The sequence below is a fragment of the Sturnus vulgaris genome, chromosome Z (assembly GCF_052056855.1).
Source record: "Sturnus vulgaris isolate bStuVul1 chromosome Z, bStuVul1.hap1, whole genome shotgun sequence".
Lineage (NCBI taxonomy): Eukaryota > Metazoa > Chordata > Aves > Passeriformes > Sturnidae > Sturnus > Sturnus vulgaris.
In genome coordinates, this window is record NC_142283.1 from 51,642,320 (window position 1) to 51,666,475 (window position 24,156).

General features: G+C 34.6%; 1 protein-coding gene across 46 annotated transcripts in view; it reads left to right on the forward strand.

Annotated features, from left to right (window-relative positions):
• Positions 1-24,156, forward strand: part of PTPRD (protein tyrosine phosphatase receptor type D) — a 1,149,067-nt gene that overhangs the window by 467,809 nt on the left and 657,102 nt on the right. For all 46 annotated transcript variants that reach the window (XM_088156870.1, XM_088156871.1, XM_088156869.1 and 43 more), the window contains exon 6: positions 1,644-1,692. The gene's annotated coding sequence lies outside the window, so the exon portion shown is untranslated. The remainder of the gene's footprint in view (positions 1-1,643; positions 1,693-24,156) is intronic.

Genomic DNA, 24,156 nt, shown 5'->3' on the forward strand with positions numbered 1-24,156 from the left:
ATTTTTATAGTGGAAATTCTGAGGTATGTAACTTGGAAACATTGACAAGGTTCTGCTGGACCCATTTGATTTTCCGCTGTTAAATGTTCAGCTCAAACCCCAGTTAGAAATTTTAAAAGCAAAAATAACCAGACTATTTTAATATAAAGAAAGAGTAAGTATATCTATATTTTTATCCTTAGGTTCTTATTTTGAACATGTATAAAATACTTCAGGAAAAAAATTTGCCAATCTTTGAGCCACGAAGAAAACCCCAAACCAACAAACAAGCCCAAAACCCAACAGCAATCCCTCAAAAACCAACCAACAAACAAACAAAACAACAATATAAAAAAAAGTAAACTAGCAACAAAAAACCCACAAAACTAATTTATCTACTACAAACACCATGGGAAAATTGTTAGAACTTGGCAACACTGCTAGCACTGAATGGATAATCTGTTAATAGGATGTCTTGAATAATCTTAAGATTACAGAGGCATACATGCTTCCTCCAAAGCATGGAGATTACCATTATAGCATCTAATATCCTCCTTTTATATGTTAATTATCATTAGCATAAAACTAACATAAATTTTATATTACATTTATGCATAATTTTTCTATGCATCTTTCTTTTCCCCTATACAAAGAAACACATTTACTTCCTGTATTTTCTAATATTTATTTACCAGATTTTAAATTTTGAGCATTAATCTTCGTTAATGTTGCACTAGAAAGAGAAAAATGCCTGTAGACAAAAAGTTGGAAAGTAATTTGCTGCAGGAAAATCAATTTTAGATTGTTTTTATTAAGCTAATGTGTAACCTCAAACCTTATTAATGGAATAACCATGGTTATAGTATTGATAATTTTAACAAATCTTAGCAATTATAAAGAAATGCATCCAGTTCCATGAAATGAATGTTAATTCAATGATGAATCTTTTGTATTTGATGATCATAAAGGAGATTTGCTGCACTAATCTGTTTTCTTCCTCTGCTTTTATAGAAAACATTCTTTTTTGCATCTCCATATTTACAAACATCCATGTCCAGTCAGACTCTCTATTGCTTTTACCCTGAGGTACTTTCATCAGTCATCACAAAGCATTTTGATCCCTTTCAAACATGAAAACATATCCTTTATTATTAATTATTTTGATTTCCCCGTCCTAGAACTGAAATCCTAAAATATGGTCTGATATTTTTATTACCTTCTGAGTGTTAAAGTAATTTGTTTTCCAAAGCAAGTTTTTATGTTCAAATAAACTTCTCAAGTCATAATTTAAGCTGCTCTGGTGTGCCGTCTGAACTCTTCTACCCAGATGTCCCTGGAGTTTACTGGTCTCCACAGAAATTCACAAATTCTAATTTCCAGGAGAGAGCTTAAAATTGATTTTTCTTCAAACACTGGTGGGGTGTAGGGAAAGCAAGATTGAAAGCTTAGGCTTTTATTGGGCTGCTTTTCTGACAAAAAATGTGCTTCTTTCAAAGCATACTATTTGAGGTTTAAGTCAATTGATATTCATGTAAGGTATATGTATGTTAATTATTTGTGGTTTTTATAAGTATTGAACAAGCATTTACTTGTTTTGTTGTATATCTAATGTCTGATTATTTATTGTCAGTGGCGATAGAAAGCTTTTGTCTTGTGTTTTTCAGATCTCAGGATAGAGTTGCTTTGATTGTGTTCCAAACCTGCAAGCCCAGGGTGAGTAATAATTTTTGTTATTTCTTTATCCTGAATGGGGATGGTTTTGTGAATAACTGTTTTCTAGAATATGATCATATTTCCTGGCACATAAAAAAACCCAAAGAAGTCCCACCCAGTTTGTGATAATGTCAATCAGTAATATCAGTGATTAATTAATCTCTATTTGTTTCAAGGTATTATGAGGAAGGAGTTTCTTTTCACTTACCTTGTAACAGTAAAATGAAATTGCTCATGTTTTGTTTGTTTGCTGGGTTTTAACATAGTTTGACTGAAGACATCATGGCATAACTGTACTTCAATGCTCGATGTGTAATTTGAACATTTTGCATTTTGAGTCTAATGTTAACGTAGAAACAAACACAGAAAGTGATGTAATTTCAGAGTGAGACAAATAACATAAACCAAAGAGGCAACGATCTGCAAAAATGACAGAAGTTCTCCAGATGTAAACTACATTTCTGAATCAGGGCCAAGCAGCAGAAAACAGAAATACTATAATGTTACAGGTTTTATCAAAATTATTTCTTACTGTCAGGATTTTTATGTTACAATGTGGAGGAGTGAGATGACACAGATAGCTGTTATAATGAAAACTAAAATTACTAAGAACCTGTGGTTGCCATAAATCAATTTTTATACTTGTCCATATACTAAGTTTTTTGAGAAACGTTATGTTTAACATGAAGTTAATGGAACAAAATACATTGATATTTAGCATGTTCCTGAAATAATTTGATACGTGAAGTAATAAAGCTATTGAGACAAACAAGCTTAAATAGGTTTCCAAAGTATTCTCCCGTGTTTTAAGCCTATTTCATAATATTAGACATAACAAAGTAAAGAGGTTGTTTCATAACAAGGGACAATATGATTAGCATGCAGTTGAGATCAAACTCATGAGTAAACCTCATTTGTACAACACAAATAGCTGTCATACTGTGCATACATGGGCAGCAAACAGCACTTCTAGACAGTGGAAATCTAAACCCAGGAGAACAGATCTGTCAGCTTTGCTTTGTGTTTCCACTCACTGTGTGAAGGTAGTAGTTCGGTTTTGCCATATTGCTACTTTTGTACTGAGTTACAAGTTTTGAGTTCTATGGCATATTTCTGTTTAAAAGGCTTCTTGTGAAAGCCTAAAATTTAAAATTTTGTCTTATCAACTTTTAAAAATCATGTGAAATATTCTTTCTTAATATCTGGACAGCTCTGGTGGACTTTGTTTCCATTTTGTTTCTGCTGGTTTTGCATGAGGTTATTTCTTGTTCTTTTTCTCAGTCCTTCAGAAGGAAATTGATCATTGCTATCCCACAATTCTTTATCAGTAAGCAAATCTGGTATTGTCAAAACTGCGAACTGTATAGATAATTGCCTTGTTAAGTTTGTTAATTTCTGGTGGTTGAGGAAACACTGGAAGTGCTTAATAACAAGAAACTGAAGAGATTGTTAGAGAAGTTTCACTATAATATTGGTATATTAGTTAATATAAGATTCCTGGTAATGTTCTTGCTTTATGTTTTGAACAACTGATGCTTTATAAAATACATACAACCATATATATGTGTGTGTATTGTGTACAATAAAGCTAGATTCTCAATGAAAGAAGTATACAAAGACAATGCTATCTCATGGTTTGAGGAACCTTTTATGCTACAGGAATTTTATGGGTAAGAATATAGAAGGCAGCTAATATAACTGCATTAAATAATTGGTATATATAATAATGTTATAGTAAAGTAAGGGGGAGGGGGATTTGATATTAAAAATAAAAATAACCCCCACTCAAATGATAAAAGACAGAAATCATTAACTTTTATAGGAAAATCCAGGAAAAAAAACTCTCAAACCTTCAAAAACCCAGAAAAAAAAAAAAAAAAACAAAACCCAAACCCACAAAAAAACCAATTTGCCACTTCTTTGAATTGGATCACTTAAGTTTAGCATAGTTGGAGCAATTAAAACAATGTATCTGATAAGGATTTAATATGTAAGAGGGTTTTTTCCAATATTTGCATCTTTTCAATCTACTTTAAGTAGAAAGATAAATAGTCTAATTCCTTGGATGAATTAATAAAGTTCAATGATGTCTGTAAAACATAGGATTCTCCTCAGTGTTGTTCGTAAACTGAATGTAGAGCAGATTTGTCGGAGAACTTTCTTACATTGTATTATTGGACTGAAATTTATACACATAAAAGTTATCCAGACGACTGAAGTAGGAGTTAGAATGATACAGACAGCTACTGAATATTAAAGAATCCTTGCAAAATTTGGATCAAAACCATGTTTTGTTGAGTTAAAAGTTTAAACAAAGGTTTGTGGTAGGCCGGATTTAATAATTTATTATAAAGACTCTAAAAACAGGACACAGGCAAAGCTAAGTAATACTAATAATGATTTTCTAAATCTTACTATGTTATTTTGGGTATTTTTAACAATGATGTTATATTACGTGTATGTTTTTTAAATGTTACTTAATAAATAAACTACTTCAACTTTCTTCTTCACTTAAGAATTACATTATCATTCTTATGGAGATTTGAAAAAAAATAGAATTATCTGATACAGAATCAATGGGAGAAAATAAATATTTCATTGTAAAATGAATACCAGAAACTTTACCAACCTTTAGTCAAGGTCATGTCCGTGCCAACCTCTAATGGCAGTATTTATATTTTTATACAAAATAAATAAATAACAGTTAAAAATAACGAAGCAAATCTAACTAAATGAAAGCACCCACAGAAACCCAGAAAACTCTTTTCCTCTGACCTACTTCTTTTTACTATTTTTTCTAGTTCTCATAGTTCAGTTCTTAATTTTTTAACTCCTTTCATATACTTTATTTATCTGTTACCTCACGTGATTAAAAGAGGAAAATACAATTTCAGGACTATGTCAAATTTTCTCAAAAAAGCTACAAATCAGTCATTTAAATTCACAATATATTCCTTTAGAGAGAAACATTAATTTTTAAAAATATGCAATGGAAGAAAACAAAAACCATCTGCTTCCTGACACCTTGTGGATGATCTGAGATGAGTCTGTAAGGGGCAGCTTCAAAAATTGTGAAGCATGTGTCCCTCCCTTTAGGACGGTAAGCAGCTGAATCAATTCTGCTAACTTTCCATAGTTGTCTTTTTCACCCTTTTGGTATTTTTATATCAGTAAAAGCAGTGGAAGGAAGGAAGTAGACATGGATAGTGAGCTTGAGTTTTATTTATTTATGTTCAGCTTGTAATGTCTATTTCTACAAGCCAACACTTGTGAAAATAATTTCCACCAATCTGTGTTTGTGACATAATATTTTATCATCTCAGAAATGCCATAATTTTTAATTTTTTTATAATTTATTATTTTTTAATCTAGAAAACCAATATTACAACAAACATCTATTTTTCCATTTTAAAATTAATCTTTTTGAAGACAGACTTTGCAGTCATAATCTCAAAATGCCATTTAACATGAATTCCTCTGCATCCTGTTTCAAAAATTATCAGAGGTATTTCTATAAGTATGTTTGTATGTTAATTGGAAACACCTTGATGCTAGTTACTGCAGTTAATATTGTATTTGGAGAACTTTACATCTGATTACTAATTTACATATGAATGGATGGAAATAAATACAAACAAATATGGGCATATATATATTTAAGGGCATATTAGTCTTCCTGAATGCATTCAAATTTGATCCTGTATAGTCTCTGATTGCATTTTTGCTTTATAGATAGATACGTACATATGCACACATAGAAATGTGTATTTATGCATTTCTAATGTGCAAAGTAGTATTTTCCTAAAAGCACTGTAAAAGTGCTTAACCACTTGTTCTTTTAATGGAAATTTCAAGCATAAGTGTAATAAAGAGGGAAAAGTAGTGCAGCAAATTTATCTTTTAATACTTTTCATACTGGGTTCACTAACATGTAAAAAGGTATGGATAGATATTTTGCTGTCATATCATGGTAAAAGGTTATATGTAAATTGTGAGTAAGTTCTGGGGTTCTTTTACTGTCTTTTTTTGGGGTTTGTTTGAAGTCACAAAAAATAACTCCTGCTGGAAAAAATCTCTCTTTCTGAAAGATTAAAAGGTATTACCTAAAAATTACTTCTTTTATAATAGTCACTAAATTAATTATTTTGTTAAGGAATAGAAGCAATGAAAGTTAACCAACTTGGATAAAATATGAATGGAAAAAAATAGCTTTTATACTGAAAACACTATCTTTTTAAAAAAAAGCATACTTTGAAAATATTGATTAAAAAGTCCTACCATGGTCACAGCCTAGGGCAAATTATCATTAGAATGATGATATGCAATCTTGATGATATTCTCTTTTTTACCTCTGAGAATGCCATTGCAGCTCTTGGGTGTATGATTATTTCTGAAATTAAAATCAGCTTTAAAAGGAAAGGTAGCCTGAATCTCATTTTCAGATTGATGGAGCTAAACATACAATGAGAGTAAATCTCTTCTAATGTAAACCAGAGATCCACATAATAATCCTCAGGGTTTTGCAATGGTGATTATGTCCTGTTCTTTACAAAGAATGTTGTTATAAAGAAGTTTTCATCCAGTAATTATTGTCCCTTGAAACTTGCTTAAGAGGCAGGGCTTGTGGATAAGAGACAGGGCTTATCATATGTAGCTGCAAAAGATAAAAATTTGTTTGAAACTAAAGGAAATTGAGCAAGGAAGAAACACTGGTGTTTCTCAGATAAATGGGCATAAAATTTGGAATAAGTTTCTCCAGTTACATTATTTAAATTATTTGATGGGTGGCAGGCATCCTCTCCTTGACATACAAGAAATCACTTGTAATGGACACAGTAGTGGGTACAATTGTCACTGGATTATTAGAAATGTTCTTAGAGTGATTTTCTAAAATATCTTTGAACTTCTTTATCAATCACAGCCATCCCATTAAACATATTTTTTCTTGGTTGCTTGGTTGCTTTCAGGATATGGGAAATGGGAAGAAATATTTTGAACCTATTACCTTGTATTTAGGAGCCATGTCAATATCTGCTTATAGTTACTCCTTTTTTACAAAGGATGTGGAATAGGAAATGGAAATTATAAGTTCAAGGTAAAATTTTCTCTTTCATCCAGCCCCTAACATTATTACAGAACATATGAAACAATAAAAATGCAACATAGCAAGAAGTTTTCCATTTATATTAGTAGAGATCTACTAACTCTCCAAAGAAAGAAATTCCTCCCCAAACCCAAAAGATACTGTACAACCATTTTGTAGTGCTGCAAGAGACAGGTACTCATCAGGACAACTGGCCTCCTGATCTGGTAGACAGGGACAGGGAGCAGAATAGGCCCACCTGTAATCCAGGAAAACACAATTAGTGACCTGCTGAGCCACTTTGATGCTCTTATGTCAATGGGAATGGATGGGATCCATCCTAGAGTGATGAGGAAGCTGGCAGAAGAGTTCACCAAATCAGTCTCCATCACTACATCACATGATTCCTGGCTTACCGGGGAGACCCCAGATGACTGGAAGCTACACAATGTGACCCATCTACAAGAAGGGCAAAAAGGACCCTGTGGGAAACTGCAGGCCAGTCACCCTCATCTTGGTGTGGCAAGGTTATGGAACAGATCATCTCAGGTGTTATCACACAGCACCTACAGGATGGCCAAGCACTCAGACCCAGCCAGCAGGGATTTAGGGGGGACAGGTCCTGCCTGGCCAACCTGACCTCGTTTTATGACCAGGTGACCCAGCTGGAGTGTGGTCCTCTGAAGAGAGAATGTACCACTGGATCGATGGGCTAAGACCAATGACATGGGACTTAGTAAGTTCAAGTGCCATGTCCTGCACTTTGGCCATGACACTGCAGCACTACAGGCTGGGGACAGAGTGGTTGGACACTGTTCAGGCAGAAAGAGCCCTGGGGTTAGGGACAGACAGCAGCTGAACATGAGCCAGCTGTGCCCAGGTGGCCAAAAAGCCCAGTGGCATCCTGGCTTGTATCAGTAATAGTGTGGCCAGCAGGGCCAGGATGGGGATTGCCCTTGTACTCAGCACAGGTTAGGCTGCACCTTGAGAGCTGTGTCCAGTGTTCAGCCCCTCAAGATAGGAAAGCTGTTGAGGTGCTGGAGCGTGTTCAGAGAATGGCAAGGAGCCTGGTGAAGGGTTTGGAGAACAAGTCCTGTGAAGAGCAGCTGAGGGAGTTAGGGTTGTTTATCCTGAAGAAAAAAATTCAGGGGAGACTGCATCACTCTCTACAACCCCCTGAAAGGAGGCTGTAGCCAGGAGGGGATTGGCCTCTTCTCCCAAGTTTAGGTTGGACATTAGGGAGAGATTCTTCACAGAAAGTGTGATTGGGCATTGGAATGGGCTGCCCAGGGAGGGGATGGAGTCACCATCCCAGGTGGTATTTAACAAAAGACTAGATGTGGCAGTTAATGCCGTGGTCTAGTTGATTCTGTGATTAGAAAGCTAGGACACACACTATATCCCTGAATTAAAAGACAAAATTACATTACAGATAAATCTAAAACTTTTTGTAGTCGAGAATAAATATTTCTTTTCCTTTCTTAAAAAAAAAAAAAAAAAAAAAAAAAGTAATAATTCTTGAACAGCTTTTGGATTTTTATAAACCTGAGAAATATTCTGGTTTTTTTCCTCAAAACCTAGTGAAAAGACTACTATTAATGTTGGTGGCCTGCAACTGAAGTCCTTTTTCATGCACTTCTAATGAGCTTGATCTTATAAGTTCTTGTCAGTCAGGTCAACATACTACACTTTCTTACCTATGCAGGTATTTATATTTTTCATATGCATTATTTTCACTGGGCTCGTAAAAAACATAAAATAAATGAGTCACTAGTTTATGCCACTACCTTGCATAAATTGACAGGAAGATGGAATTTTCCCAGTAAATATCTAAAGAGCTTTATAAATACCATATGGAGTATCCAATTTACTGCATTGCACACTGGGAAATAGAATTGAATCCACTTTTTGTTGTGTCTCTTATTTTCTCTATATTTTATATTTTTCATGGAAGCAGAGAAATGGTAACTTTACTCACTGCTGTACTGAAAGTGGTGTTATCAGTTTATCAGAGAGTTGATAATTTAAAATTCACATTGAAAATAGGGAATTAAAAATAGAATTAATATTTAGACAGTTGCTAGGCTATTGGACACATGCTTCAAATGATAATGTCCTGCCTTTTCATCTTCATCCAGCTTCTGCTCATGAATGAAACCAATTTTCCCAGAGAATAATCTTCTTGAAAAATATCTCATGAATTGTCAACATTTTTGGATCTATAAAGAGTTGAGCTGAAATCTGATCAATATTTGTTTGATCAAGTTGCAAAATAAGCAACTTTTTTTTCATTTCATACACAGTTATGGTTAGTTTCCAGAAGTTAAATTAGAAGCTGTCATGTGAAACCTGCATTATCTTTCAGGAAAATGTTGTATTCTTTTGAGCATGTGCATGTTCTGTTGAAGAGATTTCCTGAATCTTTATGCTCAGTAAGATAATGTAAAGAAATAAAACCTGAAAAATTGCATAATGAAAAAAAAAAAACCTTATTTCATAGTCTGCATTAGATGATGGATCCCACAAATGCATGATTTCCTAACAAATAGAGGAAAAAATACTTAGTGGCTCATTTTCAAAGAAGATTTGCCCAGTAGATTTACTTCCATTCACTTGGGCATTGAGTACAGTAAAATCTGGTATCAACTGAGTATTTCAGAATTTCTAGGAGAAAATCACTTATGTATCATGTAAACAAATACACACCTATCTGTAGTGTTAGTCCTAAACAAAAGGCTCTTAAATTATTTTAATTCATAGCTCCAATTAAAGATAGTGTTTTGAATAGATGCATCAAAGAGCACAACACAAAATCTAAGTCAGGTCAAAGATTCAGCTGCGTCAGCATGACTCTTCCAGTGGTGCTTGGCTGCAAAGTTTTAAGTGATTTTCCTTCTGAACTGTCTTCTAGCTTCTGTCAGTCTGATTGTCTGTTCCACTCAGCTCACTGTATTAGACTGAAATCGAAAAGTGGGAAAGGATAATGAAGAAATCTGAAAACACTTCAAATTTTCGTAATTTTGGATTTCATTACTGAATATGTTGAGTGAAGTTTCTCATGTAGTATGTGGCAAATTCAACCAACCTTTTAAATTAAAAAAAAAAAAGTTGCATTTCAGAATACAATTCCTTAGCAATTTTAATCTCATTTAAAAATTAGTGACGAGAGAGGAAAAAAATAAAGTACATATCATGAGCTAGAACACATATTTATGCGTACTCCTAGCAGTTCCTTCCAGTACAACCTCTTCCTTCCATCTCCTCCTACTCCACTGGTATTTGTGTGTTGATAAATCGCTTGCAGCGCATCAAAATGTACAACTTGAAAAGATACTATTTTCTTTTTTGGTTTTTCTCCCATGACATATCAAAAGGAAGGAACTTATGTACTATGATTTGTCCTTTTGAACACTGATAACCCTAAAAGTGTTTATCAAAGTTTGTATCTGTACTGAAACTTGGTATTTATTTGGACTATGTGTATACTCAGAGACCAAGATTAGCTTTATGCCAGGTCATTTTATCAATAATGAGGAATTAAGAGAAGAAAATAGAGGTAACCTACATTCAGAAAACAACATTGAAGTGTATTTATGTCTGCAAAAGTCTTTCAGCAGAAAGTAGGTAATTCTAGAGGAGATTTCATTGTGTAACTGGGCAGAATTCAGCACCCCCTCTGTCAGCTTTACATGACAGATTATTAATAAACTGCCACTCTCATCAGTAGATACCAATCGGCAGTGACAGCTCTTTCTGAATTTGAATCTTGAGAAGTTTATTCTTAAGTATTCTTGCTCTCTAATACATGTTTTTTCAGTGCAAGCCATTCCCTTTATGCAGAAAATACACTTAGTTCTTGTGCCATATAGATTATTTAAAAAAATATAGCAGAACAGTAGCACACAAATCAACTTAACTCATTTTGCCGTGCAGAAAATGAGGACAGAAGATAGGGCTATTTTTTTATCTGGACATATGGGAAAGGTTATGGGACATATAGTAGTCCATATTAGAAATCCAACTTCTCTAAACAAAGAGACACAAGCATAATGTTATAAAATTACAGGTTTTTTCATACTTTAGAGGTTTTTTACTTGCTTCCAAAATTATTGCAAACTCCTTTGCAGATCAATCCCAGTGAAAATCTCATAAAGTTTCCATTTACCTTAGAGATAGGTTATACACAGATATTCTCTGTATAATGAAATATCAGATAATCCCTTCACAAAGAAATAGTTCGTTATGAAGTAAGGAACTATTGCATAATATGATCAACATTTTGTTAAGGCCTACTTTGCATATTTATGCACTTTGAGAAAATTTTCTTAAGTCAGATGTATGTCTTCTCTCTTCAAATTCCAAAATATTTAGGGTGAAATAGTATGATGAACATGCAGTGGTTAACACAAAATAAACTTCTGTGAGGGTCTGTCTTGGAAGAGAGGTAGCAAAAGCTTCATCCCAAAATGAAAGTCAGGCTACAAGTATTCATTTTGGATTACTTCCTTTTAAGCTAACCAAAAGCGTAGATGCAAATAAACAAATCTTTTCTTTTTTCTTTTTATTATTTTTTCTTCTTCTTTTTCCTTTTCATTTTCCTTTCTTTTTCTCCTTTGCTTTTGCTTTTTCCTTTGCTTTTGCTTTTGTTTCTTTTATACCCTTTTCTTTTGCTTTTCCGTATTTCAGATACAGGATTATATGATAGAACTGTAAAAGAGCAAGATTCAGCAATTGTCAGAGTATTTTCAATTCCTTCACTTCTACGTGAAAAATAAATTTCTCTATATCTTTAAGGCATCAGTTCATATCAACTCTGCTACCCAAAAGGAGATAATTGAAGTAATTTTCTTCCATCTATATCTCTTTTTAAATGTATGAAGACCTAGGATAACAATAATCTGGAAATGTTTGTTGAAGTTAATATAATTGTAGTTGAGTAGAGGCATATATCCTTTGGTGAGCTTCTTTGATGTTTGTACTGCCATGGACAGGGATATCTTTCCCCAGACCAGATTGCTCAAAGCCCCTGACCTTGAAATAGTTTTATGGTGACATTCACTACTAGGGGCAACCTGTACAGTGTCTCACCAGCTTCATTATAAAAAAAATATTGCTGATGTCCAGTCTCACTTATTATTTAACCTCCTAAACTATTTAGAAAAAGATTAGACTGATTTCTACCAGGTTTCCTTTTTGTCATTCCTAGAAATTGCATTTCAACATAGTTTTCTATAGGTGTCAATCTTGATTTTATATTCTCCTTTCTCATACATCTGAAAGCATGCCTAGTTTCTGGAGAAAAGCTGGTTAAAAAATATGAAACATTTTGCTTTTCTTTTTAATTCCTTCTTTCTTGGCTGCCACTCTGCAGTCTCCTTTATACTTCTCCGTTTCTAGACATTTTTAACATGGAATCTACCCTAAGTATCTTAAGGAGCTATGACTACCATCACTATATTCTTTATCCTCTAGTTTTGATATAGCAAAAATATGCTGCAATCTCGGGAAATTTTCACCCTTTAGAATAAAACCAACTCCTTCTCCAGATAGTGCTGTACACAGGTTTTTATCTGCAGTTTCAACAAACAATTATAACTATACTCATCCAGTTTAATTTAATTTTCTGTTAAATTTCAGAAATAATGGGAGGAAGGTTATGCTGTTTTAAATAAGTTCTTCTTTTTTCTTCATGGTTTGATTTGCCAGTCTCAGAAGACAATATTTCTGTTTATGGAGAATTACCTTAAGGCTCTTAGCATGGGCAGGAAAACAGTTGGTTAAGAGTGTTCAGATACCACTACATGCAGCATACATATTTAAGCAAGCCTTAATGAGCATACAAGACCCTAAATTGCCCATGAAAAATACCTAATGCAAGATCTTGGCTAGCCTCAGAGGCTCATGTCATGTGGGAAGGACATTTAGCCTGGAAAAAATCTCCAAAAATCCAAAACCAAAACCAAACCAACCAAACAAGCAACAATCCAAAAACAAAAACAAGCAAAAAGAAACAAACAAAACCAAGCTGAAAAATAATTGGGACAAGGTAGTAAAATATTTTATCAGTTTAATTCTTCTCTGTTGCCTGAACACGAGAGAGTTTAAACCAAAGGAAATATGTGTTGTCATGACATATTCCCAGACAAGAAGATGTTTCTGAAAGAGTATTACAGCTTTCAGTCTGAATCTTCACCATCCACCAAAACCATGAACGTGATTCAGTATGATAGCGCAGAGATGACATAAAGGCTTTCTCCTAATGAGTTCCTTCATATTCAGTAGGATGTCTATCAGTCTAGGTTTTTCTCTTTATACTAGTTTTAATTAGCCATAAGGCTTATTTTTGTAGGTATTTTTGGACCAATTTAAGAAAAAAAAAGGAAATAGAGGTTGTGAAAATTGTAGTGGATGGTATTTCTCCTGACCAGATGCCCACACCATCATAAGAGAAGACCTCTCTCCTCCAGCTTCTAACCTTAAGCAAATGGTTTTCTCTGTATTATGACAGCTTTTTCTTTCTCTCCTTCTTTGGGGTAGTTGAGTCAATATTCCATTTGCTAATTTTTTAAAACAAAAGCAAAGCCAAAGAAATATTTTGTGTAAACTTCTTTGTGTTATGTCATGATGTTCCTTTCCAACCAAAGCAATCTACTCATTCAGAGAGCAAAATAAAGAGACACTGAGAATTGATAACTTTGAACTGTGTTCTTGCTCTGTTGCTTGGTCTGTTCTGATTGATTATTATTGCTCTCAGCTCCTTTTCCTTATAAAAGGATTGACATTTTGGTGCTGTGGTGATGCCACTCAAGAAATATCTTGGTATCTGGAGGATTTTGTTTCAGCCTAGCAAGCCAATCTGAAAACATATGTCCAAAATACAGTATACGGATGTAGGAGTAACACTTCAACTTTATAAGCCAATATTAGTCACTGAATTAAGTGTGGATTTGGAAGGCAATTCACTGTTAAGGCAACACAGTAATCAAAATTTTTTTACGTATAGATATTGAGCATCAGTATCTGATTCAGTCATAACCACACAGCCGCAAGGCTGCAGTTGTTGGTCAGGGAAGAATGATAGCAGATTTGGCGTGGTGACTTGTGCACACAGCATGCTGGGTACCACATACAGGGTGAAAGTCCAATAACAACCCCTTCATCTCACAACAGCTGGTGCATGGCATTCTCCTTGTTACAGACCATGAGGACTCTGATGAGATGTGTGATCTGTCACAGAATATTTGTCAAGTCTACATCAAATGTACATATTCCTTAGTTAAGAAATGTGGTCATTTTTACTACCCTTACCTTTTTGCAATTCTTTAATGATATACAGGAGAACTATGGTAAATGCATCAGCATGTTTCTTTTACTTTCTTACATGTATAAAATGTCTCTATTTATAGAAAACACTGCATCACTGGTATGAAAAACTAGAAAGGAATGCTGTTGTGGACACTAGCTGAAGAGGAACAAGTATTTCAAGTCCTGTACATGAACGCCCTGCTGAATCATGCTGGTACATATATACTACAATCACAGAACAGTTGGATTGGAAAAGACTTTAAAGGTCATCTAGTTCTAACCCCACTGCCAAACACAGGGAAACCTTCACTAGACCAGATTTTTCAAAGCCCCTTCCAACCTGCCCTTGAACATTTCCAGGGATGGCATATCCACAACTTTTCTGAGCAACCTGTTAACAATATCTCATCACTCTTCATAAATCTCTGGTCCCCCATCTGTGAATTTGTTTTAATGGGTCTTAAGATACTACTTTTCCCTGAGGTGGCACAAAGAAAAACTTGACAAAAGTTCCTGGAAGATAAAAAAAACATATTACTGTCAAATCCTAAAAGATGAGGAACTGTGCAATGGTTTTAATTGCTGTGGCTTCCTGTGGCCATGCCCTCTCCTAGGTGGGGCTTCCAGTCATCTGGCCACTCTGGGCCTTCAGAGTGGGGCATGGAGCTTTGCTTCCAGTGTTGCAGTTGTGTCAGTGACTGACAGCTGGACTAGAGCCTCCAGGCAGGTGGAGTGCAGAGCAGTGCATTATCACACTTTCCTCAGAACTTTACCTGTTCCCTGCACACACACACACTTCTGTTGTTTTGAGTCAGTAGTCATTTTCACCAGTCTCCCACACTCTCACAGTAAAGAATTTCTTTTAAAAATCTAATGTAAGTATCTCCACTGTTTATTTAAAACTATTTCCACTTGTCCCATCACTACCTGTGCATGTATACAGTAACTGTCCCTCTCTTTTATAAGCCCTCTTTAAGTACTGAAAGGCTGAAATTAGGTGTCCTTGTAGCCTTCCCATCCCCAGGCTGAAAGCCTCCAGCTCTGTCAGCCTGGCTTCATAGGAGAGGTGTTCCAGGCCTTCAAATCCTTGTCTCTCCACTGTGGAGACAAGAATGGCATGTGCAACTGTATTTAAGAATTTACAAAAGCTTAGGTAGATTCCATCAGCCAGTCTTCCTCTGTCAGCTGTTGTAGTCATTCCACCATATAGAAGGCAACCACATCGGTCAGGTATAATTTGCCAGTAGTGAAATGCCTGACTGTCTCATGATATCTCTTTGTTTTTCATGAACCTTAGCATTCCATCCATGAAACTTTATTCCATCATCTTCCCAGACACAGAGGTAAGACTCACTGGTCTGTTTTTCCCCAACCTCCTTTCTCCCCATTTTAGAAATAGGAGACGTGTTTCATTTCTCACTTCACTGGGGACTCTGCCTGATCACCATGAGTTTTTGTACAACATCAGTAGTGCCTTGGAATTACATCAACCATCAATCCCTCAGGATCCTGGGCCCCATAAACTTGTGCTTGTTCAGTTTCACCAATTGGTCAAACCTGCTTTTTTGCTTGCAGTGGGAGGGACTTCACTTCTGTAAGCCCCATCTAAAGCTGTTCAATGTCAGTTGTACTTTTTGTAGAGAGACTTTTAGCAGCCGTTTTCAGATCAATTGTCTATTTCCTCATAGATGGTAATTTGCAGATGTAGAATGTTGATAACTATTAATGATAAGTCTGGTTATACTCAGATTTTTAACTCTTTAAACTGTGTCTTTGACCTCTAATCAAGGTGCTATTTTTCTTCAAACAAGACTGTGTTTGTAGAATCTTTACAGAACAACCTTGAAAAGTATACTATTTGGAAAAAAGACTTCCAAGTCAGCATGATTTCCTAGAATAAATGAAGCCATCACTCACTCTTAATTAAATTTCTTCATCTAGAGAACTTGCAGTTCTAGTCAGAGTTGCCAGGAATACTGTACACTTTGTCTCAAGTTTGGTAACATGTGCCAGCTCACCATATTTTCTTAAACATGAAGTAAAACTCCTTAATGTTTTAATTGTTATTCAATAAAATAGGAAGCTGAGATCTAAAAAGAAGGATATAAGAAATATTTAGGACACAATTTAGTTTGGACTTCAAGGCTTTAAAATGGCACAGATACATCAAGGTTACAGCATCCTAGTCCTTTGCACTGACATTACAATATTCAGTTATATAGTATAAGTGAATTATTTACTTGCAGTTTGATCACATGCATCTGCTCTTGTTTATGATTTTACTGCTCCTGTGTTTACACATGACCTAGTTTTCTTTGCACTTACATCTACTGCAAGCATTTATAATAAAATAGGTTGAACACAAACCAGATTAAATATTTAAAGACACTCCTCGTGGTACTCTTCTGCCCTATTTCACTAGTAAAAATGACCAGAGAATACTTTATGCACTCAGCGCATCTGTTTTATTTCATGAGATATATGTGAAGCAGTATTTGCAGATTTCCTAGTTTTCTATATAAATTACTTTAAAAGCACATCTTCATAAATAGAGATTAAGTAGAAATTATCTATACAGCTACAATTGTAAAGAAAATACTAAAGTTTTGTCTTCCTAGTCATTCATTCTCTTGTAGTAGTTTGCTTAAGGCTACAGGTTTATTTAATGTATTTACCTAATTTTCATTCTCCTCAGTTAGGTGATTGCTAATCTTCTCTCAAGATTGGTCTGATTTTTCAACAGCAAAAGAGCAGATAAGCTAGTGCTCTAGAGTCCAGAATGCTGTTACATCTGTAGAAGAGTGCCAAAACTGTCTGGAATCTCAAACTAACTCCCGAGGTGGATGAAAGCCCCACTACTGAACTTTGTTGTGCAGAGCTAGAGCAAGGGTAAAGATGAGAGGTGCATAAGGAGCACAAGCATGGTGAAGCGCTGGCAACTGCTGCTGCCCCTGAGCGTGGGTGCCATTGCCACTCCACAGCAGCAGAGTGAACCGGAGTGAACAAGAGATGGCAGCAGCTCGAAAGAGATTGTGCCTGCAGCGGAAGGGAGGGGAAGGCAACTACTCTGTGGTTACTCCGAAACTCTTGCTGTGATTTAAACTCCAACAGCAGTTGTGTGTAGCAGGGGCAGTTCCGTTTGATTGGCTTGTGATGTACACATAAACAAAGTGGAAACTTCTGTAAACTTCTAATGTGAAGCAAGAAAACTCTCTCAAAAGTTTACCAGTAGACTGGATAGATGCTCTAAGGCCTGTTCAGGTAGACAGCTGAAGGTTTCATCCTTTCCTAAATACTGACTGTTGTAAAACTGAAACATATCCAGTTACATTCTAATTAATCTTGCAAAAGCTACTCATATGTGGACAATAGTTTTGCACCTAAGAAACCCTGAACTTATTAAGAAAAGGGTGGTGAAATATCATGTGACTAACATTACCATTTGGTTATGTTTTTGATGTTTATTTGTTTCAGTGTAACCTGGTATTTAATTTTCTAGAACAACAAATGCCTCAAGGAATTCAGATCCTCTAATTTCAGTGGCTGTTTTAATGAGAGAAACTTCTTAAAAATATGCAGTCAAGAAAACTATCTACTATATGAGAAATATTCTATATTGATGTATCAACATATTATTTTAAAATTTTTTTTGTTGTCTTTAATGTCAATCTTGCAAAGTATTTCTGAGCATTACAAAAGTGTAAATAAGTGTCTTGATTCAGTGGTACTCTATTAAATAGTTGCTATTTTATTTGTCTTTCTTAGCAGGAAACATTTTTCAGATAATAATTTATGATTTTTTTCTTCTGCTGATATGAAGACTGCATCATAATACTATTTTCCTGTACTTGTAAAATGATAATAGACAGCAAATTTGAATTAGAACTTGAAATCTGATCAAATGGCCCAGATGTTCTAGCACGAACACTACAGTTTCTCTGTGATCCATGTCAGAAATGCAGCTGTCAACAGTAAAGCACACCTGCCACCAGTTTTCTGTCAGCAAATTATTTTTCAGTTTTATTAGGAAGAGTAGTAAATTGCCAGAACAATGCTTTGGTCTTATACTGAACCTTACAACATATTCCAGATTCACAATCCACAAATCAACATGTTTTAAAAAGTTTATGTGTAAATAACCTCGAGTCTGTGAAGTCGTATCCTAACAAAGTTTTACTTCAAAATGCTATTGGGGATATCTTCCAAATGTTGTTCAGTAGAACAAATGAAAATGCTGAGATTTGCACAGGTCACCTATGGGCTGTATATGTCTTTACCTCAAGAAGCACTGGAAGCCAGAGAAATCCATGGGTCATTATCATTCAAATTGGGATGGGTATGTGATTGGCCATTGCACCATCATTCTGAAGGGAGATAGATTTATGTATGTCAAAAACATTCAATAACTAAAGTTCTAGATATTCTTTCACTCTGTGTCTTATATGAATGATTACTTCTGGTACAAGGTTTTAATCTGATGCCCTCTATAGAGAATAGGCTCTAAACCATGTAACTTTTTTTTAAGACTCTGAGAAGGAGCTGAGGCATCACCCATTTTATAGGGGATCACAAATTTTAAGACTTGAACTGTATTGTCCCAAATGAATGATTAGATATTTTTCTACTGTACCGCCTTGCTGGAGGCTTTATGGTTTAAAACAAACTACATTTGTCAGTTATGTAAGATTGTACAATCAACAAGACCTTGATGCTTTTATTTCCTAAAATAAAAAACATTTTGCAGGGTGGTTTCTATCTCCTGCTCCCAACCTTTTAAAGAACTGTTGTTGTTTATTTGTTTATTTGGGTTTTCTTTTTTGTTTTTAAATTTTAGTACATAGTTTTTCAAAGCATGAAATAAATGTTTGAGATCTATTTCTAAAACACTATTTACTTGATTGTTGTCATGTGAGGTCATTAGGCTTTTAGTCATTTCTAGTCCTCTTTTGTTTATATGCTTATAAACATGCATCATATTTTCCCATTCACACTTTCTTCTGACTTACTACAGAGATTTTGAATTATGTGAAATTGTCCATGCTTGTATTTGTAGAGAACTGTGCACTGAAAAAGGTCATAACTCTTGATGAAATATTCGAGCACCTGATTTTCAGAGAGATTACTGACTTTACCTTTGAGACACCAACTTCATGCCTTCCATATTTGTGAATATCTTCAGCTCATTCTTTAGAAAGAATATTGTAATACAAAGAGCAGAGTACTATGGATGAAGAAAATTTCACTTTGCTTGCTTATAACACATTATGGAAAACTCAATTACTATCTGTGACTATCTGTGTTTCACTAAGCAGACTTGTATCTTACAAAATATAGAAAAGATTCAGATTTACATCATCTGGCAAATTGTCATTTAACACTGAACAACCAAAAGCAAAAAGCAGACTCCCAATTAGGAAGCCAATCCTGCAGCTGGACATAAGAAATTTTCAGTGAAATTTTCCCCTCCTGGATTTTAGAAATTATAATGGATTATGACATGTAAGCAGCTTCTGAGATACAATTCTCATACTGGGCCTTTTATGGCTGAGACCAAATGAGAGGGTCCTATGACTGTCACATCACATTCAAATTAGCATCACATAGGAAGGACAAAATATAATGTAGAGCTAAGACATTCATAGGCATAGTTAATTTTTTCTACAGTTCAGTGAGACCTAGACCCATTAGAATTTGACTGGCTCATGGGAAAACAACTTAAGGACAGCTGCTAGCACAGAGCAGTTATGGGTACTTTTACAGTAGTGTTGTCCTCATCACTATGCAACACAGATTTAAAACAATATTGCAGATGGAATATATTGGTAAAGCCACAGATGAATTAATCTTCTTCACTATCAGCTCTTTATACACCTGCATAAAATAATTTTGTGTCAGAATATTTAGAACTTCTCTTACATATTGCAAAGGATTTACTCTTCTGAGAACACATAGGATCTGGCGAATCTGTTTGAATTTCAAGTGTGATTTGTACAGCCTCTCCTTTGCACAGCATATTGTGCAGTTTAGGATACTTCTTTCCCTTTTCATCCCCTATAAAATTATCAGATAGACATGATTGAGATATATAAAGTTAACCCAAAAAATTTAAAATAAATGCCCTTAATTTATATTGTTAAGCATACATATATGTTATACAGATATATAACATACATATATGTTTATATACAGAAAGACAATGTTTATAATTAATAAATAGCAAACATCTCAGCCACTTCCAAACACTACTAAAAAATCCTTGTATTAATTTTCCAAGAAAATAGAGCTTGGGAGGAAAGGAAGGAGAATAATTTTATAGAATCCAGGGGCAAGAACTGTATATAATAGTATCTGTGAAGGTCCATGTGGACATAAGGCCACAGTTTCCTTGCTGACATAATCCTCAGCAAAAAACTCGGTATTATGTCTGGTGGACGGGACATCAGCTAAGATAAATTTCCTCCCAGAGAACAGATTAAAACTGATGTAACAAATTTGGAACAGATTATTTTGCTGAGCACAGAGTTTGGTACTTGCTTGATAAAATTTTCCTCAAGAGCAAAGATATACAATGAAAATATTATTCAAGGAATGGCAGCTTCTACTCAATTCTATGCTAATTCTATCTGAAAAGTTGGGGCAAAAATAACTCATTAATGAAACTTTATTGTATCTTGTTGCTAAGAATGATGAATTTACATATTCAAGCGGAATTTCAAGGAAAGGAAACTATATTTGAATTAGCATAGAATATTAGAAAGAGAGTTCTAAATAATTCATGAAATACTAACTGCATAAATTTTACTTTGATATTTAAAATTAGATGTAAATAAGAATGCTTTCAGAGGAAAAAATACGTAGTATGCTGTACATGCCATTATAGCTACTTAGTATTTTTAAGAGCTTGAGTTTTTTTGTATTAGGTTAGCTATTAAACATAAATATACATCTTTGACTAGTATCTTTTTACCTGTTTTTGGTTTGTAAACATGGTAGTCAGTATCCTGTTAGTTAGGAGCAAATACAACATAGCATTGCATAACTGTGAAATTCAAAATATTCACATTTTTATGTGCATTTCAGCCAACTGAATCTTAAAAAAAAAAAAGAAAAGAAAAGAAAAAAGAAACAAAAAAACCAAAAGAAACCAAACATCTAGTACTAACTGTCATTAATTTTAGTTTTGTATTCACCCACATAGTATTTTTGGGATATAGGCCATATGTTTTATTTTCCACAGGCCAGAGTCTTGACCAGTCAAATAATGGCAGGTTGACTCATGTGATTACATAGAAGAAAGTATTTTGGCATGTAGCCAACCCACTGAAACAACTTTCCATGTGTTAATGGCAACCAAGAAAAGTAAAAGCTATTTTGAAAAAGAAAAGGAAAAATAATCACTCTGTTATTCAAGAGACAAATTGCCAGCAAACTTGCTGTCTTTCCGAGGGAAAATGTTAATTCAGAAATTTGTTTCAGATTCATGTGGATTTTGCTTTAAATATTCTCTAAACCTGTGTCTTGGTTCAACCCCAACTGGAAATTAAGCTCTATGCAACTCCACTCGAACTCCCACCACCAGAATCACCAGTGGTGGAGAGGAGAATCAGAAAGAATAGATAAACCACTTGATCTGGGAAAATAATAAATTAATATTTGAAAAAGAAAAAAAAAAGGCAATAAATAGTAATTTCAATAAAAATATGCATTTAACACTAAATATTGTTATATTAACAATAGTAAAAATAACAATAAATTATTGGTAATAATAACAACAATAACAATAGCAGGACTGATAAAGAGTAGAAGAGAGTAGCAAAACACAAGAGAAACAAGTGATGCACAATAATGCTAACTGATGCCCATCCCTGAACAGCGATTGTTGCCTTCCAGCCAATTTTCCCCTTTTATGTGTTGGGCCTGAAGTTCCAGGGTTTGGAATATATCCCTTTGATCAGTTCCAGTCTCCTGTCCCGGTCATGCTCCCTCTCAGCTTTTTGTGTAGCTCCTCATTTTTAGAACATGAAACCCTATAAAGAGTTTTTATCCCCTTTCCTTAGGGTATGGACTACGTAGCAACAGTCAAAACATCGGTGTATTATCAACATTCTTCTCGTCCAAGCAATACCAGCTTTTTATCCTTTGAAGTACATTCTCCTTTTGCTAATAGTCTAAAAACCTGGTGCTGTAGGTTAGCTTGTTGAGACAGCAGTGAATGCTAAAGAAAATACTTAGGAACAGAGACTGATTGCTTGCCAGTATCGCCTTAAAAATCTACTGAAATCATTGCTTTTGTTGCTCAAAGAGCCAAATGCACTACAACTTGTACTAAACCTTTTCCATTCTACTGTTAATAATTCCAGACACAGGCTTTAAATTAACACTGAGTAATGGATTTTTTTGCCAATATATGTTAATAATTCTATATCTTACTTCTGAGGAAAATTCTCATTTTGAGAAAGAACCTTCCATAAGTTTAGTACTAGAAGGAGTATTCTGTTCAATTTCCATTTGAAAAACAAGTGTCTGACATTTAGCAGAGTGCAAAAGCACTCCACTCTGTTTCCTAGCTTTTCAGCTCCTTTCTGACTCGACTGCAACCCAAAAAGGCAAAGACACAAACTAAACTTTTTTTCTAGTTACAAGAAAGTTTTAATTGAAAACAAGTGTGCTAGGTTTGAACACAGCTTCAGCAGATTAGCAGTTAAATTAGAAGGGGCTTTTCGCTTAACTTCCAGTGTTGATATGTCACTGTGCCCTGTCACTCTGAAAAGCGATAGGGTTTTGTTATCAGTGCTGAGCACAGACAGCCTCCTGATGTAGAAGCAGACTAAAATAGGCTGCCAAGGTGATGAAGGCACCATGCACATGTTGCATCCTCCTGTGAAGGGAGATGTGGATGGGCTCTGTGGACACAATGCCCTGCTCAAATAGACTGATCGCCTCCCAGGGCCTGGTTTCCTGATAAGTAACAAAAAAAAAAAAAAAAAAAAAAAGAAAATGAACTGATGGTAAAATGTTCATTTTAGATCAGTTCAAGGAGCATAAAGGAATTCAGAGACTAAAATAACATTTCTCACTAATAAATGGTTCCTTGCATATTTTTTTATCACCCCTTTTCTCAGGAAAGATATTTGTGGGATTAGTAATTTTTAAGAGTTCTTTATGGGTAGAAGTTCTAAGATTTAAGGGATGTTCATATCCTATATTGAGGTTTCAGATGTAAAAAGGGTTATGTGAATGTTATTTTCAGCTTCCATTATTAAGAATTAATAAAATTAATATAGAAGACACCGGTTAAAAAGTTCTAACCTGTACTGCTCTGATAGAAAATTTATTTGGTTACTTTTTTCTTTTTGCTGTCCCTTACCACTAGTAAGTACCTTTTCTTAGGCCAAAAATGGCACTCTATATATCAGCTATTTGATACTTTATTCTGTCTAATCTTTTAAGACACCTGTCTTCATATTTGCAGCAATATTTGTGTGTTCTCTTGCTAGCATGATATAACAAAGACTCTTGGTTTCTTATTTTTTACCTTCTTTGTCAATCAAAAGTGTGGAATACCAGAAGCAAGTATTTTATATCTACACAGCAGTGTTATGGATCTCCCTACCTGGATATGTGCCTAGCTGTGCCTTTTTGCACAACATAAAATTTTATTCTATTCTCATATGCTTCAAATCTGCATATTTGGAACAGAGGAGGCAGAAAGGACATGATTAAAAAAAAAAAATCTCTCCTTTGCATTTACAGATATTTTTGAAATTAAATAAACCAAAATTCAAAATTAAGTTGAAGTGATCACATTTTTACTTTTAAATTTTTACATTTAAAAATGAGGCTATTTAATTTGCCTCATAAACTTTACTTGTGCAACAAATTTAAAAACCATGTAATCCAGTAAATCCAAGATAAAAGATGTGGAATATGAACAAATTTATCCTAGACAGGATACATATGATTATTAGTAACTTGTAATATGCATGTTACTTCACACAGCATTATATATTTCCATCCTGATGAATTCTTTGCTATTGGATAGTCTGCCAGGCAAAAATAGCAGTAGATGTGAAGTA